The sequence below is a fragment of the Benincasa hispida genome, chromosome 6, assembly GCF_009727055.1.
Source record: "Benincasa hispida cultivar B227 chromosome 6, ASM972705v1, whole genome shotgun sequence".
Taxonomy (NCBI): Eukaryota; Viridiplantae; Streptophyta; class Magnoliopsida; order Cucurbitales; family Cucurbitaceae; genus Benincasa; species Benincasa hispida.
Window position 1 is genome coordinate 9,163,624 of NC_052354.1, and position 16,266 is coordinate 9,179,889.

The following is a 16,266-nucleotide window of genomic DNA, read 5'->3' on the forward strand; positions in this document are numbered from 1 at the left end:
CAAAACCCACGAGATTTATGGAATTAGCCCCAACAATCTCCCACTTTTCCTAAAGCTAGTGGGGTGTACAAATACAAAGTATAGTACACAAAGCAATAAACTAGGTAATACACTATATTCAGTAAAATCTCCCACTTGCTCTAGACAAGATGATGTATGTCCCGTAGACCCAAACTCTCTAGGTGACTCTAAAAAAGCTTAGTTGTGAGATCCTTTGTAAATGGATCATTAATATTGTGCTATGAAGCGATCTTTGTCACGATCACATCCGCTCGATCCATAATCTCCCAGATGAAATGATATTTGAGCTCATGTGCTTTCCTCTCTTGTGAGTCCTAGGCTCCCTGGAATTCGCCATAGCACCACTATTATCAAAATAGAAGATGATGGGCTTTGACATGTCCAGAACATCTTCTAGGTCTATAAAAAAATTTCTGAGCCATAAAGCCTCTTTGGTAGCTTCACAAGAAGCTACATACTCTGCCTCCATGGTAAAGTCATCAATGCAGCCTTTCTTTATGCTTCTCCAGAATACAGCTCCTCCGTTAAGAGTGAATACCGATCCTGATGTGGATTTTCTAGAATCCATATCAATCGGAAAATCAAAGTGAGTGTATCCTGTAAGGATCAAATCCTTAGCTTCATACACAAACATATAGTCCTTCGTTCTTTGAAAATACTTGAGAATGGTCTTAATTGCATTCTAGTGATTAAATCTTAGGCTAGACTGATATCTACTGACAATCCCCACTGCATAGCAAATGTCAAGTCTAGTACATAACATTGCATACATAAGGCTGTCAATAGCTGATGGGAACCCATCTCATTTCTTCCACCTTTTGAAGAGTCTTAGGACATTGTTTCTTAGACAATACAATTTCATGCTTGAAAGATAACAGATCCCTCTTGGAATTTTGCATCGAATATATGACAAGTATCTTGTTAATAGAAGATTCCTTAGATAAGGCCATCATTTTGTTCATACGATCCCTAACAATCTGGATTCGTAGAACAAATTGTGCCTCTCTAAAATTTTCATTTGGAATTGAGCAGCTAGCCATTTCTTAACATATGTCAGCAGACTTACATCATTTCCAATGAGTAAGATACCGTCCACATGCAACATTAAAAAAGCTACTAAACTGTTGATGATCTTCTTGTAGACAAAAGGTTCATCAACATTTTGGTTAAAGCCATAATATTTTATCGCAGTTTCAAATCTTATATTCCAAGATTGAGATGCCTATTTTAATCCATAAATGGACCGAATAAGCTTGCAAATCATTTGCTTGACCTTGTTTATGAAGCCTTCTTGTTGTTACATGCAGATGATCTCCTCAAGATTACCATTCAAAAAGCTCATAGTCATCATATGTGGCAATGGACAGGAGAATCTAGATAGACTTAAGCATGCCAATAGGTGATAAAGTTTCTTAATAGTCCACTCCCTTAACTTGGATATAACCCTTTGCCACCAATCTAGCCTTAAAAGTTTGCACATTTCCATCTACACCTCTTTTCCTCTTGTAGATTTATTTGCAACCTATAGGTTTTATCCCATCAGGTTGATCTACAAGATCCCCGACTGAATTGAAGTACATAGATTTAACCTATTCATCTTTGTCTACATCATCCATCGTCTGCTTATAGGACAATGTATCTTCAACGTTCTCATCTAATATGATGGTTAGGGTTTCTGTCAAATCTATATAATGAGTAGATGGGTCGGAACACTACCACTACATCGAGGCACCCTCAACCTTGAGGTGGATGTACTTGACTGGATGAACCAAGATCAAAAACTCTTGTTGATGTACAAGCCTCTTCAACAACTCTTGTTGAAGTTTTAGTAGTCTTATTGAAAAGTTCATTCGACACAATCTTACTATGTGGTTTATGCTTCCTGTGTTGGATTTTATGTCCTAAAACTCGTAGTTTGTAAATTAATAAATATATTCTGTTTTGTTTTTCGATAAAGTTGTTATTGAAATTGTAATCTTGAATCCAATAAAATAAGGTTCCGAGGCTATTTAATGTAATTTAAACTTTATGTAGTGACATAAATGTGGATCAAGTTCAAATATATAGCCAAAATGGTCTATAGTATATGAATAAGGTTGGGCGCCTTATTCTAGGGACACTATGGATGCAGCCCACTTTGTTGATAGTACAAACGATGTGATCCTGAATGGTTCATATAGAGATATGTGAGTGGGGGTATCCTATGTAAAGAGTTTACATAAGACTGAACTATGAAATAGTCACTTTTTATGTTCTAAATACCGTTTTATGTATAAAACTGATTATTTCGTTAATTGATTACCTAAGTAACTTAATTTTAATCCTGAGCTAACTATGAACTCTTGTTCACTCAGAATTATTCTTAGATCTGCATAGGTGAGGGCAGCTCAATATCGCTGGCCCAATAAGCCTCCCATTTCAAGGGTAAGATCATGTGGATAACTGGGAACATAGGGTGCAAGACAAAATTCACTCCTACCCATTATAGGGATAGTAGATAGGTTGTTCTCTTTAGTACTAAATCCAGGTCTTGAACAAGGGGCCCCACCCTCTCCTTGGCCCAAGAGGGATTCAGTTTATATGTTGGACCTTAAACCAATTGTTCATTAGAGGATCAGTGGAACTTAAGGAACAAGATGTAATCTTGGGGGTAAAACGGTTTTTATGATCCAGTCGAGATTACGAACAACCTGTGAAGGACTAACTTACTCATCATGGTTATATCAAATGGACACAAATATATCTATAGTGAGGGGAGTGCAACTACGGGACTTTAGTGGAATGACCCGTTAGTTAACGAATGTTGATTAGCTCCGTCTAAAGAGTTTAGCTAGCTAATCTTGGGTCCTTAGAGCCCATGATCTATAGGTCCATTAGGTTCCCCTACTAGCTCATATGGAATAAACTTAGAACAATATGATAGAATAATTTGAATTGTTCGAATTAGGTAGAGAGAGAGAAACCGACAAGTATATGCGATATAATGGTCGGGTTTTTTTTTAGCTTAGATATACAACTTTAATATTTAAATGTGATTTAAATATCAAGAATATGAATACGTTCATATTCGAAAGCTCAAAAATGATGGAAATGGTCAAAGTTGTAAAAAATCAAAGAGTTGACTTTTGACTTTGAAAAGTCAAAACTTTGACCGACATTATATTCAAATGTGATTTGAATTTCGAGAAAATGAATATGGATTCATGCTCGGGAGGTCAAAATTAGTCAACACGGAAAAAATCATAAAAAGTCAAAATGTTGACTTTTTTGGTCAAAGTTTGACTTTGACCAAATGACTATTTTGCCCTTTGACTATAGTTAGTGGAAAAATCCAAACTTTTGTTGGATAATTCCACTAACAAAATAGTGGGCTAGGTGTTGTCTTATAGTGGAGACATTAAGCCCACTAAGTGAGTGGATTCTAGGTGTTGGGTTTTTTGTGAAGTTTTTTCATGCAATTATTGCTTGCCTTTTTTCTATAAATTGGGCTTTTTAATTTAGTTAAAAGACTTTTGCCATTTTGAAAATTAGTTTTCTGATATTTGGGCTGAAAAATTACAACTTTGTGAAGAAAAAAGGAAACCCCCAAACCTACTCAAAATTTCATTCCTTATTTTCATCTTTTTTCTCTCTCTCGGTTCTCTTCATCCGCTGGGTTCCACAACTCGGTTCTGAGTCCAGAGGATAGTAGATCAACTCTAGTGGTGGTTCAAAAGAGTTCGGGTCGCGATTCAACAAGGAGAAGCGGCTTTCGGGAGCTTCAAAGGTAGCATCTCTACACTTTTAATTCACTGTTTTTCCTTCAATTGCATGCTATTATCCTTTAATTTAGAAGCAATTAGAGTGTAATTAGGTCCCAATTCCGCTACGTATGTCTCGTATTCCATCACCCTGGGTGGTTCTCTTCCAAAAATGTAGCACTTATTGACATAAATACTTTGTTTTCCTTAGGATCATAGAATAACCACCCATCATTTTCTTGGGATAGCCTACAAATAGGCAGAGGGTCCAATTTCTTTGGATTTGCCTCAAGTACATGTGTTGGGCAACCCCAAATCTTAAAGTGCCATAAAATTCATTTACGACCTCTCAATAATTCCAAAGGTGTTTAATAAACTCTTTTGGATGGAAAATTATTCAAAATATAAGTTGCAGTCATCACTGCATAACCCAATACGAATCAGGTAAATGAGCATAACTCATCATAGACAGAACCATGTCTAACCAAATTCTATTTCTCCTTTTTGATACACTATTTTGCTAGGGTATACTAGGTACTGAGAATTGAGATGTGATTCCATGCTCTATCATATAGTTCTGGAATCTAAAATCCATATACTTCCCACCTCGATCTAATTAAAGTGTTTTGATAGTTTTACCCAATAAATTCTCAATTTAAGCCTTATACTCTATGAACTTTTCAAGAGCTTCAGACTTATGTTGCATTAGGTAAAGATACTCATATCTTGAATAATCATTTATGAAAGAGATGAAATATTCAAACTCTTCTCTTGCCTTAACATTCATAGGACCATAGAGGTCTGAATGTACAAGTTCTAAGGACTCTTTCGCTTTATAACCTTTTCTAGTAAAAGGTCTTTTTGTCATTTTGCCTTCAAGGCATGACTCACATACAAGTAAACAGTTTTCTTCTAACTCACTTAGAAGTTCACTTTTGACCAATCTCTCAATCTATGGAGACTAATGTGACTTACTCTTAGATGCCAAATATGGGCTTTTTCATTAAGAGAAATCTCTTGTCTTTTATGTTGAGTTGTTGTAGTTTTGAACATTTCAGCATTAAGAAGCACTTTAGTTGCTAATGGCCTTAGCACATATAAATTACTCTCTAAGTTTGCATAACAAATTTGAATACCATTCTTATAAATAAACACTTTATTTATGTCAACCCCCTCCCTAGATTACCGTTTTAACCTAGAAGGAAGTGTGAGGATGACAGATACCACCTTTTTGTGATACCTACTACCCACTCTTACTTGTTTGGCTCACTCACTCATAGCCAAGGGAAAAAACAATAGTTCTTGGCTAAACTCACTTTATTACAACTAATCTAATTTTTATACAATCTCAGACTTTTAATTACAGAAACTCATAATAACAAACTTATGTCTGGAAGTGTGGTTGTAGTGTAACAGACCATGCCATTAACAGTAGCTTGGAATTCTTCAACATCTGCTACTTGAGAAGGATAAGGTAAAAGAAAAGAATGAGCTTTAGGAAGCTCAGTGATTGACATTTTAAAACTTGTTTACCATACACATGTTAATAAAACATGATCATACTCAAGTATCAATTTTATGAGCTCGAGTTTACTAATTTAGAATAACAGGAATAACATCTTAGAAAATGTTATAGAACCCTAGTAGCATCTGATAAGCATCATCCTCTAACTTTAGTTGAGGGAGAGCCCTTTTGCTCAATCACTCAACGTCGAAGTCCTTAGTTGGTGTGGAGTAGTCTCAACACAACAAACGTCGATAATACCTATGTGCACGTGGTTAAGCCCTAGATACCATCATACCTTAGGTATTGGAGGACCCATATACCTTCATACCTTCAGTATTGGGTTCCCTCATTCGAACATCATAAAACCTCAATTGCAGTTAAGAACTCAACCTCTAAAAACATCAAGCATTCTAGTAGCATATGCTTCATAAGTATAGAAATTATGAGGAATAACTTAACTTAAGGAATTTTTTGTAGGTTATACTTCTGAGCATTAAAACTCAAGTACGCTTAAAAAATTTCATAGGAATAAAACATACTATAAAAGTCATATTAAACTAGGAATAGCATGCTCGGGGAAAATTCTTAAGTAAAGCATGTAATAGGCTTACATGATGAAATTGTTAAATCATTTGAAAAACATGTCACTCACACTTACTCGCCTTTATCGAATCATAATAACTTTAGAATCCCGTATTTAGGGTTAAAATAATCTTAGAATACCTTCATGGCCCTAAACCTAGCTTATCAACTCCAACTGATATGAAAACAGGCTTCAGAACACTCTTGGACAACGGTTGGATGCAGGGTTGAACTTCCTTAACACTAGTTGCCTAGTTGAGCCTTACAACACCCAATGATCCTTCTCATGCTTGGTTGATGATCCCAATGCCTAGATGATGTCTCCGGTTACTTCAATTCAACGTTTGGTCAACCTATGAAACTATAATTCTATCCAACTCTCTCTCTCATTTTTAGTCTTTTTTTAGGGTATTTGAGTTGTATGATGAAATGCAATCTTCCTGGGTATTTATAGGCAACTCAACCCATCCTTGTCACCAATTCCAAGCTTGTGTGATGACATGCAATCTTCTCGGGGTATTTATAGGCAACTCAACCCATCCTTGCCACCAACTTCAAGCTTCCAGCGCATGACACCTCTATCGCATGCAATTTCTAAGTGTCGGCACCATGTAAAGGCCAGCACAAAGATCTTCGACACCTCCTACTTGCATGCAAGCTTAAGTGTCTTCACCTTACTCAAGCCAACACTTAGCTCTTCTGAGGTGGCAATCCAACCTTTTGCATGTCTTTCCAAGTGCCCACCTTATCCTTAGCTTATTCAAGACTTCATTTTTTTGAGCCACGTATCCCAATCCGACCTTGCTCCCCAAGTATGCTTTTGGGAGAAAGGCAAGGCAAAAGGATTGAGAGAGAGTGGGAATATTTCTTGAGAGAGTTTCTGGATAATTTTCACGATCTATTTCCTCTTGTTGTTCACAACAGATCAATAGTAAAGGAGGGACAGGAGTTTTATAACTCTCTCCCATACGTGCCAAATATAACTTTTTATAGTGGGAGTTATATTGTCAAATTAATATTATATTAATAATATAACATTAATGATATAGCATATGGTTGATTAATTAACCATTAATAACTGACCATATATTATGCATATTAATCATATTAAAATGCAACTCTCTCTTATAACCTATAAATTTAATATGAATCTTATTCATATTAATTTTAACCTATAGTATTTGAATAAATATTATTTATATAAATAATATTTGAACCTTATTCAAATATTTATCTCTCACATATTATATAGTTTAGTTATAAATCACATTTTTAATTAACTATATACTATAATGTATCAACATACATTATACTTTATATTAATCACATTAATATAATTAACACCTTTAATTCCTTCAAATAATTAGAATAATTCAAATTATTCCAAAATAATTATCCCTTGTTTTATCTTTAGTGAGCTAGCAAAAGACCTTATAGACCTACATATTAGAAGCTCCAGCGATACGAGATTAATTAATTAAACTCTTTAATTAAATTAATCAACATTCTTTAACTGTCGGTCACTCTAATAAAGATTGACAACTGTACTTTTCACACTGTAGATATATTTTTGTGTCCATGGATATAACCAATCAACAGTAAGTTGGTTCTTCACAAATCGCTCGTAACTACAGCTATGTCAAATTACCATTTTGCCCCTATAGTTACATCTAACTCTTTAGGTACCACTGATCCATCTAATGAACAATTAGTTATAGTTCAACTATAAACTAAACTCTTCTCTAGCCAGTGAGAGGGTGGGGCACCTCATTGTTCAAGATTTAGAATCAATCCTTAAAGGAGCAATTCATTTACTTGCCTTCAAGATGGGAAGTGAATTCCATCTTGTATAGTTGTGTTCCTAATTCCCCACTGAGAAAAATCCCCAAAATGATAGGGGCTTATTGAGTTGGAAAATTTGGGCACTGTCACCCATACAAATTAAAGAATGTCCTCATAGGTAGGAGTTCACAACTCATTCAGGATTAAGGTCAAGTTACTTATGGTCAACCTAGTGAAATGTAAGTCTTTCCAAGTGACAATGCTATAAAGAGAGACTAATCATTTCACGATCCAGTATTATACAAACTCTTTGTATAGGATACCTCCACTCACATGTCTCTACATGAATTATCTTGATGAAATCATTTGTAACACTTTACAACTATTGTAACAATTAAAGTGGGTTGTATTTGTAGTGTCACCAAGATAAGATACCCAATCTTATCCATATACTACAAACCATTCATGTTATTATTTAAATATGATTCACTTGTATGTCAACTACGTACATGTTTAAGTTACATTATATAATCTTGGATCTTAGTTTATTGGATTGGGTTAATGCAGACTCAATGTCAAATAAATAATTTGTGTACAAATAACTAACAAACTACGAAACTCACGAGATTTAGGGTATCAACCCCAACAAGAGGTTGAAAGGTCAGATGCATATTTTGTCTCAGAGAAAGGGTATACAGCGAGTTTATTGGATCGTTTTGACATAAAACAGTCAAAACCAATGACTACTCTTATGGAGTTGATTAAGGAAGAAGAAAAACAATTGGTTGATGTAATACCTTTTCGACAACTTGTTGGTAGTTTTATTTAACTATCACATGGTCGAACATTTCTTACTTTGTTGGTGTTGTTGCTTAGTTTATGGATAAACCATGTGAAGCTCATTTAGTTGCAGTAAAGAGGATTCTACGATATGTGAAGAGCACCCTATGTTTTGGTTTTTTGTATAAACAAGCTACATTGTCACACCTCCTCCCAGATTAGACACCTAATCTAGAAAGAGCTGTGAAGATGCTAAACATCACCTCCCCTGATGACATTTAGCATCTTACTAACCAACTTAACCTGTGCTTAAATCTAAACAGTAACCCAATAATCCTTTAGTACATTTAATTTCTATTCAACATATTCCCTATTACGATATCCATAAAGAAATTTCACAAACTTTCCATCTCTTGTTAAATACAAACCATGAACAAATTTTAGACACAACAGAAATACTTATAAACATTACACAACCAAACAACTCTTCTTGTCCCATACTCCCAAAACCATGACACGTAAGATTCATGATATGCAAACTATTTACAATAGTGCAGGGCCTATAGTGTAGCAGAAGACTCTCGTCGTGTGGCAGTAAAAAGCTCAGCTCGTTTCCGGAACTTTAACGCTTCCTAGAGGCTGTCTCTTATACACATCTAGATGTGTATAAGAGACAGATCTACATCAATGCAAGGCCTACAATGTAGCAGGAGACTCTTGTCGTGTGGCAGTAAACAACTCAGCTTGTTTCCGGAACTTTAACGCTACCTGGGGGGAGGGGGGAAACATAAAACATCGAAAGCATGAGTTAATACCCAGTGAGTGGTAATTTCATATAAACATAAGTTATCCCTTTCTAAATCATCAATAAAAGTAATCAAATCATTCAATAAATCATTGGCAAAGTATAAAAGATTCAACAACATCTCAAACACGTGCTAGTAAAACAGTGTCTTGATCATCTCTCATAAGCACATTATAAAGCATTCAGTCGTTATTAGAAAACCACACCAACTATGTACCCAAATACTCGTTTACAATGTTGGGTTAATTTGGACAAAGAATCCTCCCCACTGTGTAAACCAAATCACAAGGTCATACGTGCACACAGAGTTGCCTCAAGGCTAAGCATAGATACACACCACAGGCCTAGATTACTCTGGACTCCCTGGTATACTCTGGCCACATTTGACCCTAGTGGTAGCCCTTTAGTAGCCTGGGTGGCGCTACAGGCGCAGGTTCCTCTCGACTTCCCGATATACTCTGGCCACATCTGACCCCAGTAACCCCCTGATCGCCTAAGCAATGCTACTGAAACACATTCAAGTAACATGAGAACATAACCATCTCTCAGGTACAAGAATCAATAATTTGAAACCATTTCCACAACCATTCAACAACCTTGATTCCATCATCAAGAGGTTTTCATGAAAGCCATACAAATCACAAGTATGTAAACTCTGATTTCAAACTACATTTTGATAAATCAAGAATATATAAAACCATCGAGAGTTTAGAAATCACGATCTAAACATTTTTGAAATATCAAACAAGTACAACAGATCATGCCATCACATTTCATAAATCATAGCATACTATTATATAAAATTAGTTTCTATATCAAAACATCTGAAAGTAAACCAATCATTATCACTAGCACGAGCTCCTTAGGTTGTAAGCCTTTCCAACCTCAATTTGGCCTGAAATAAAGTCCCAAGGTAACTAGACACTCACAAGAGGTCAAATCAATCCTAAACAGCCCGTAGTGATTCAATGTGACCACTTGAACTCATTTTAACACTTAAACATTCACATTTTGCTCCGTAAGTCCATTTTTCTCACATTACTCAAAATGGCCCAAAAATCAGTTTTTAATCCAAAATTTTTTATTTTAGGGTCAAAATATCAAGAAAATCTTAATTGGGATTAAAAAATGCTCACAAACACCAAAAAAGATAGAAAAAACAATCAATTAGGCACTAGAAATGGGTATGGGCGCGGGCTATGGGCGTGGGTGGGCGAGGATGGCCGTGGATGGGCAGGGCTAGGCAGGCTAAGAGGCGCTGACATGGAAAGAGGCACGCTGGTGGGGCTGGCAGCCTTAGGGAAGTAGTAGCAGGCTAACTACTTCCCTGTTCGAGAAAACACTGATTTCAATTTAACCAACTTTTAAACCAACATAAAGCAAAAATTTGCACATACTTTCTTCATGAAATATGTTAATAAACCTTTAAGCTAACTAACGTCTAAATTACAGCCCTTGACTCGTCTTTTAGAGCTCAGAATCTCTCCTGGACTACACCTTACTCGGATTTTTCCAGTTTTGCGGGCAACCTTAACTATCTTCACAATTTCTCCAGTTTTACAATCCCAAATCACTTGACAACCTCAGAATAGACTCCCAACTAGCTTTAATCTGGTTTAAATATGGAAGCTTTTACATAAGTATTTTGGGAGAACCATCGCATTCTTCAGACCCTAAGTTTCTGGTCGAAGCTACACACTTTTTCCTCCAATCAAAGTCCTCCACCCAGCTGCATGTTTGACCTACTACGTGGCTTTTTATTCATTTTCCTTATCCTTTGAAGCCTTACAATAATTATCAAGTGAAATTAATTCTAGATTTTAACAAATTAATCCAAAAATGATTTTTCAAACAAAACAACTCCAGCACCACTCTCGGCCAACTTGTATTTCCTACAAAATTTATTCTTTCTTTCCTTGTAACCCTTAGCCAGTAATAAATCATGTTCACTATACAAGTGCCCAATCATGAAGAATTGCTTCAACAATAACATGTATTAATATATTTATAAAAGAACTTGCATTTGGTAAGTAATTTCCAACTTTAATTCCAACACTTAGAATCAGAACTTTCTTAGGTCATTCAATCCAAGTTATTCATTTAGGTACATACTAAGCTCACTTATCTAGGTTAATGCTAAGCATATAAAAGAGAGGAGAAGAAAAAAAGACAAGGGCTTACATACATCTTTTGTTTTAAGCAGTTTTGTTGATGCAAATTGGGCTGGTAACGTAAATAACAAACGGTCTACAACATGATACAGTTTCAATACAGGTTTGGGAGCTATTTCATGGTGCAATAAGAAGCAATCCTCTGTTACTCTTTCAAGTTGTGAAGCAGAATATGTAGCAGCTACTATGGCTACCCAAGAGTGCATTTGGCTAAAAAGGCTTACGGGAGAAGTATCCTCTAGTTTAGATTATCCAATTTCCATATTTTGTGATAATGAAAGTACAATCAAGCTTGCAAGAAATCCAGTGTTTCATGCTCGTACAAAGCATATTGAAATACATTTTCTCTTTGTACAGAGAAAGTCTTGATACAAGACAACCCATTGGAGAAGATACATTCCAAGGAGCAAGTTGTTGATATAGTTACCAAGACTCTTGGTAAAGTCAAGTTTAAAGAATTCAGGAGTGCACTTGGTGTTGTTCTTCGTTTGTTTATACTAAGGAGGAGTGTTGATAATTAGCACAAACATATTTTACAAGTTATTAATTAAATTAGTTTTTTCTTTAATTAAAGTTAATGGCTTCTATTAGGGTAGTGCCTCCTAAATTGGAGGATAGTGGCGTAATGGTTTAATGGATCGATTAAGGAAGATTTTCTAAATTAGTAATATAAATTTAAGAATATTGCATTAGTGGAGTTTTTTTATTTTTCCTATAAATATTTGCATTGTTTCCATTTCATTGAATGTAGATCTTAATTGAAACACTTGATCCTCTGTGCAATATTTTCTCTTTTTTTTCCACATTCTGTTCTCTTTGATTTTTTGTTTTCCGTTAATGTTAAAACCCACCAACACAATGGAGGAAGATTGAAAAAGAATGAACATACTCATTTTCATTGAACATTACTAGCAAGTCATGTGGGCAGACATCAATTAAAGTCCATTTGATATGACTTTTTAGGTGCATAAAAAACGTTTTTAATTAAATGACACTTGGAGAATAATTTTAAACATGGTCTTAGGCGTTCACAATAACCAAGTGACCGACATCATTCACAAGTCCTCATATCAGCAAATTGTTGTCATGCACAGTGACATGAGAGAGCCAAGTGATCAACCTTTTAAAGCTATCACAAAAAACAATAGCTCATAATTAAATGTGTTATCATCTCTGCAGTTAGCCAAAATAATACATTAATTTAAATGCCGATATATAGATAATAGAAGATTGATATCTTTTTAATTTTCATACTAATTTCTCTCTCTTTTAGTTGTTTTTTTTTTGTTACTACAAGTCTAATTTTCTGATCGATTTCATAACAATATCAATTCAACATGCAATGCTACATGGATTCACTCGTTCTTTTCTGTATCAAACAATATGTTCTTCGACAAGCATCTTGTCTGTGGGTAGTTCGTCTGTACTGAATAATTCTTTCCTTATTTGTTGCGTGTTTTCTGTTGTGTTTTCCTTGCTGCCGCTCTTGCAAATATTTTTCCTATCTGAATCTTTCCTAAAAAAAGATTCTCTCCTATATTTTTGGTGTTTTGGTTTGTTGTTAGGTTCATGAAAAGAAAGATCTTTGATTGTGAAGATTTGCGACGACAATTCTTGAAGAACACTGAGGTGATGTGTTGTGTTTTGTAATGGTTGCAATCTTTCTATTATTCTGAAGTAATCTCTTTACTCTAAAACCATTTTTGTAAGTTTGAAGTCGTCAGTCACATAGACTGCTTTTTGTGTATTTAGTGAAAGCCACATGTTGAGTGGTTGTGAAATAACTTTTGTGGTAGTATGCCCGAGGGAGTCTAAATGTTTACAAGTTGAGGGGATCTCAAAGAAGTGCTCTATTGTAAGCAGTGTCGAGAGTGAGGAGAATTCACGTTTAGGGGAGCATAAGTTGAAACTAGAAGTTAGTTTAATATGAGTCTATGTAAGAGATGTCTAACATATAAGAACTACGTTGTAATTGTTGAACTTTGTTACTAGTACTACAATTTCTTTCCATTGGACAAACTACCACCAAATGTAGGTAATGTTGTACCGAATTGGGTTACCAATGTTCGTTTCACACTAATATTACTTATACGTTGTGTTGCATCCTGTTATAGTGCATACTAAAACTTTGTGTCCAGCAAGAGTCGAGTAGTTTGATCTTATTCTCATAAGTTTTCACAACAAAAGAACATAGACAAATAACTCATACATTAACATTTTCTGATTCAAACCCTAAGCTAGCTCCATAAAATCTGCATACTCTTTGATACAAAAATAAATCAAGATTGAAATATGGAAAGCCAATAAAAATTCTTAGTAATTTCTAATGGAAAAGGCTCTGATAATCTAATCAACCACCAAAGATTAAAACTTTATACAAGTACATAATCATCCATAATTAAAAATCTTAATAATGCATAATTCAAACACATCTCATCTTATGATTTCAATAATTGATGTAATAGCTGACAGAAAGACATTGTTAACGATCAGTCGCATCCAAGAAACCCATCAATCTTTTTTTTCTTCATTTTCACATTTTTTATTTTATTATTTTTTTTTTCTCGCAAACACAAAACACACAGCAGTAAATGAAGCCGTACAATCTCGTGACACAAACACCACACAAACTCTCATATCAAAACCGACAAATTAAATATAAAATATAAATTTGGTTTTTTTTTTTTTTTTAATTTTGTTTTGTTCTGTTACTATAATGAAACAATTTATGGTCTGATTTAGACAGAATGAAAAACAGTGTTGGTTTGCTTGTTCTTCTTGACACACCTATTTCTAATGACTTGTCTATTCACAATCCAAGGGGCTAGCCTACACTAAAATAAAAGCAGCCTCCTTTTTTAAAAAAATAAAAATTTATAATCAGACCCACATGACCAAAAAGTCAAAGTTTTTTTGTTTTGGATGAGAAGCTTTCAAAAGATTTTTCTGTTGGGAATTAAATTGTGTATATATATATTCATTTGGAATATTATGTGATTGTGAAAATTAGGTTAAGGAGTAGTATGACCCATTGGTTAGGGTTACAAGAAAATTTCAGAAGCTGTCGATAGAGTGATATAGCTACTCGTCCTGTCTTCTTCGATTGTTTATTTTGTTGATAAAAGTTCGTGGGGTTTGGATCAATAATCTTCTCATCTTTCATTTCATTTATGGTTTTGAGTGTGTACTTAACAATATATAGTTAATGTTTTTTCGTTAAGACCCAAAAAAAGGAAACTGTCTTTTTCTGCTCTTAACATGTTGTATGATGGCTCTTGATGGTGGTCTCCATTGGATACTTCGGGACCATTTGGGTCGTATTTGGTTGGAAGGGGTTTAAGGTCGTCTCATAATGTAGTTAGAGATTAAGGTTCTTGAAGCGATAACTATCTATGAGGGATGAGGGACTGAAGTGTTTATGCTCAATCAATATTCATGACACTATCAATATTCATGACATTTTGGTGGTGAAAGTTGTTAATATTCGTGGATTTTACAAAAGTCTCCCTCTTCATTGTGGAGAATAAAGCCATCGTACATGATTTGGGTGCTACTTAATTCTCCCATGTGAGGCATTAATTATCACAACTGGGTAGCGCATTCCCTCGCGAAGGCCTGCGGATGAGTATATTTCTTCTTTACCTCTTTTCTACTTACCCGAGTGGCTTGGAGTATTAGTGTCTTTTGATGTAATACTTTAGGGGGGTCTGGACAACCAACATGAAGTTGGTGGACCGAGTTAATTATTAAGTTGGTTGGGTTTAGGGCTTTGATTTTGTTTTGAGTTGTGTGAAATGAAAAAGTTCATCCAAGCATTACAAAATTTGGTGGGCAACTACTCATGACTTCTATTTATTTGTTATTTTTGTAAGACCATGATGAAACCAAGAGAGCAAGGTGAAGATCAGCCTCTATGGAATGGCTTCTTTCAAATGCTTGATAAATGGATTTTAAGTAAAAAAAACGAAAAGGGTCCATCCAAACTATAGTCTACTCAATTGTCCAATCATAATTTATAATAGGATCGAATTAAAAAAAAAAAAAAAAAAAAAAATTTATCAGTCTTCTTTATCCAAGGGTGGTTGGATAAGAAAAGATTATTAAAGGAGGGTGAGATTTTTTTTTTTTTAATTGTGGGAGAGTCGAACTTTTAATTTATATTCGATAATACAAACTTTATTTAGTTAAACTATATTCAAATTAGTCGTTTTCAAAAACAAATAATCAAATGGTTAACAAATGTGACTTTAAATTTTGGATTTATTGGTGATTTAACATGACATCATAGTTCATGAAATCTAAATGGGTATATTTCGGTAAAACAAAAAAGTGACATTGGAATTCTAACCCAAGAATGGTGAGAACCACCAATAAGACACCATGACGGCACCATGATGTGTGCTAATTCATTCTTATTGTTAATTGGTTTTGAGATTAAATTTTATCTAATATGGTATCATGATTTAGAAAAGGAGGTATTGTGTGGGTTATTGGGGAAAATGGCCTATTGTTTTTTTTTTTTTTAGAAAAAAAGGACCCTTTTTAAAAAGAATGTATTTTTGACCCATTATAGGTAGGAAATAACAATTATAACCCTTTTTTTGGGAAAAATATTCAAAACCCCAAATCCTCCCTCCATGACCGTTTTCTTGCAACCCTTGAAATTTCTTTCAGAACTCCTCCCAACTCCTCACATTCTTTCAGTTTTTCTTCAATATTTTGGTTCATCATCTTCAAGTTCATCAGTTCATCTTCATCAAGTAAGTATTTATGCACATTTTAGGAGGATTTTCGTTTTGGATTTTTTTCGCATCTTGATTTTATGGGTTTTCATAGGGTTTCATAATTTCTTAGATTTCTTTGTTAAAAAACGTTGCA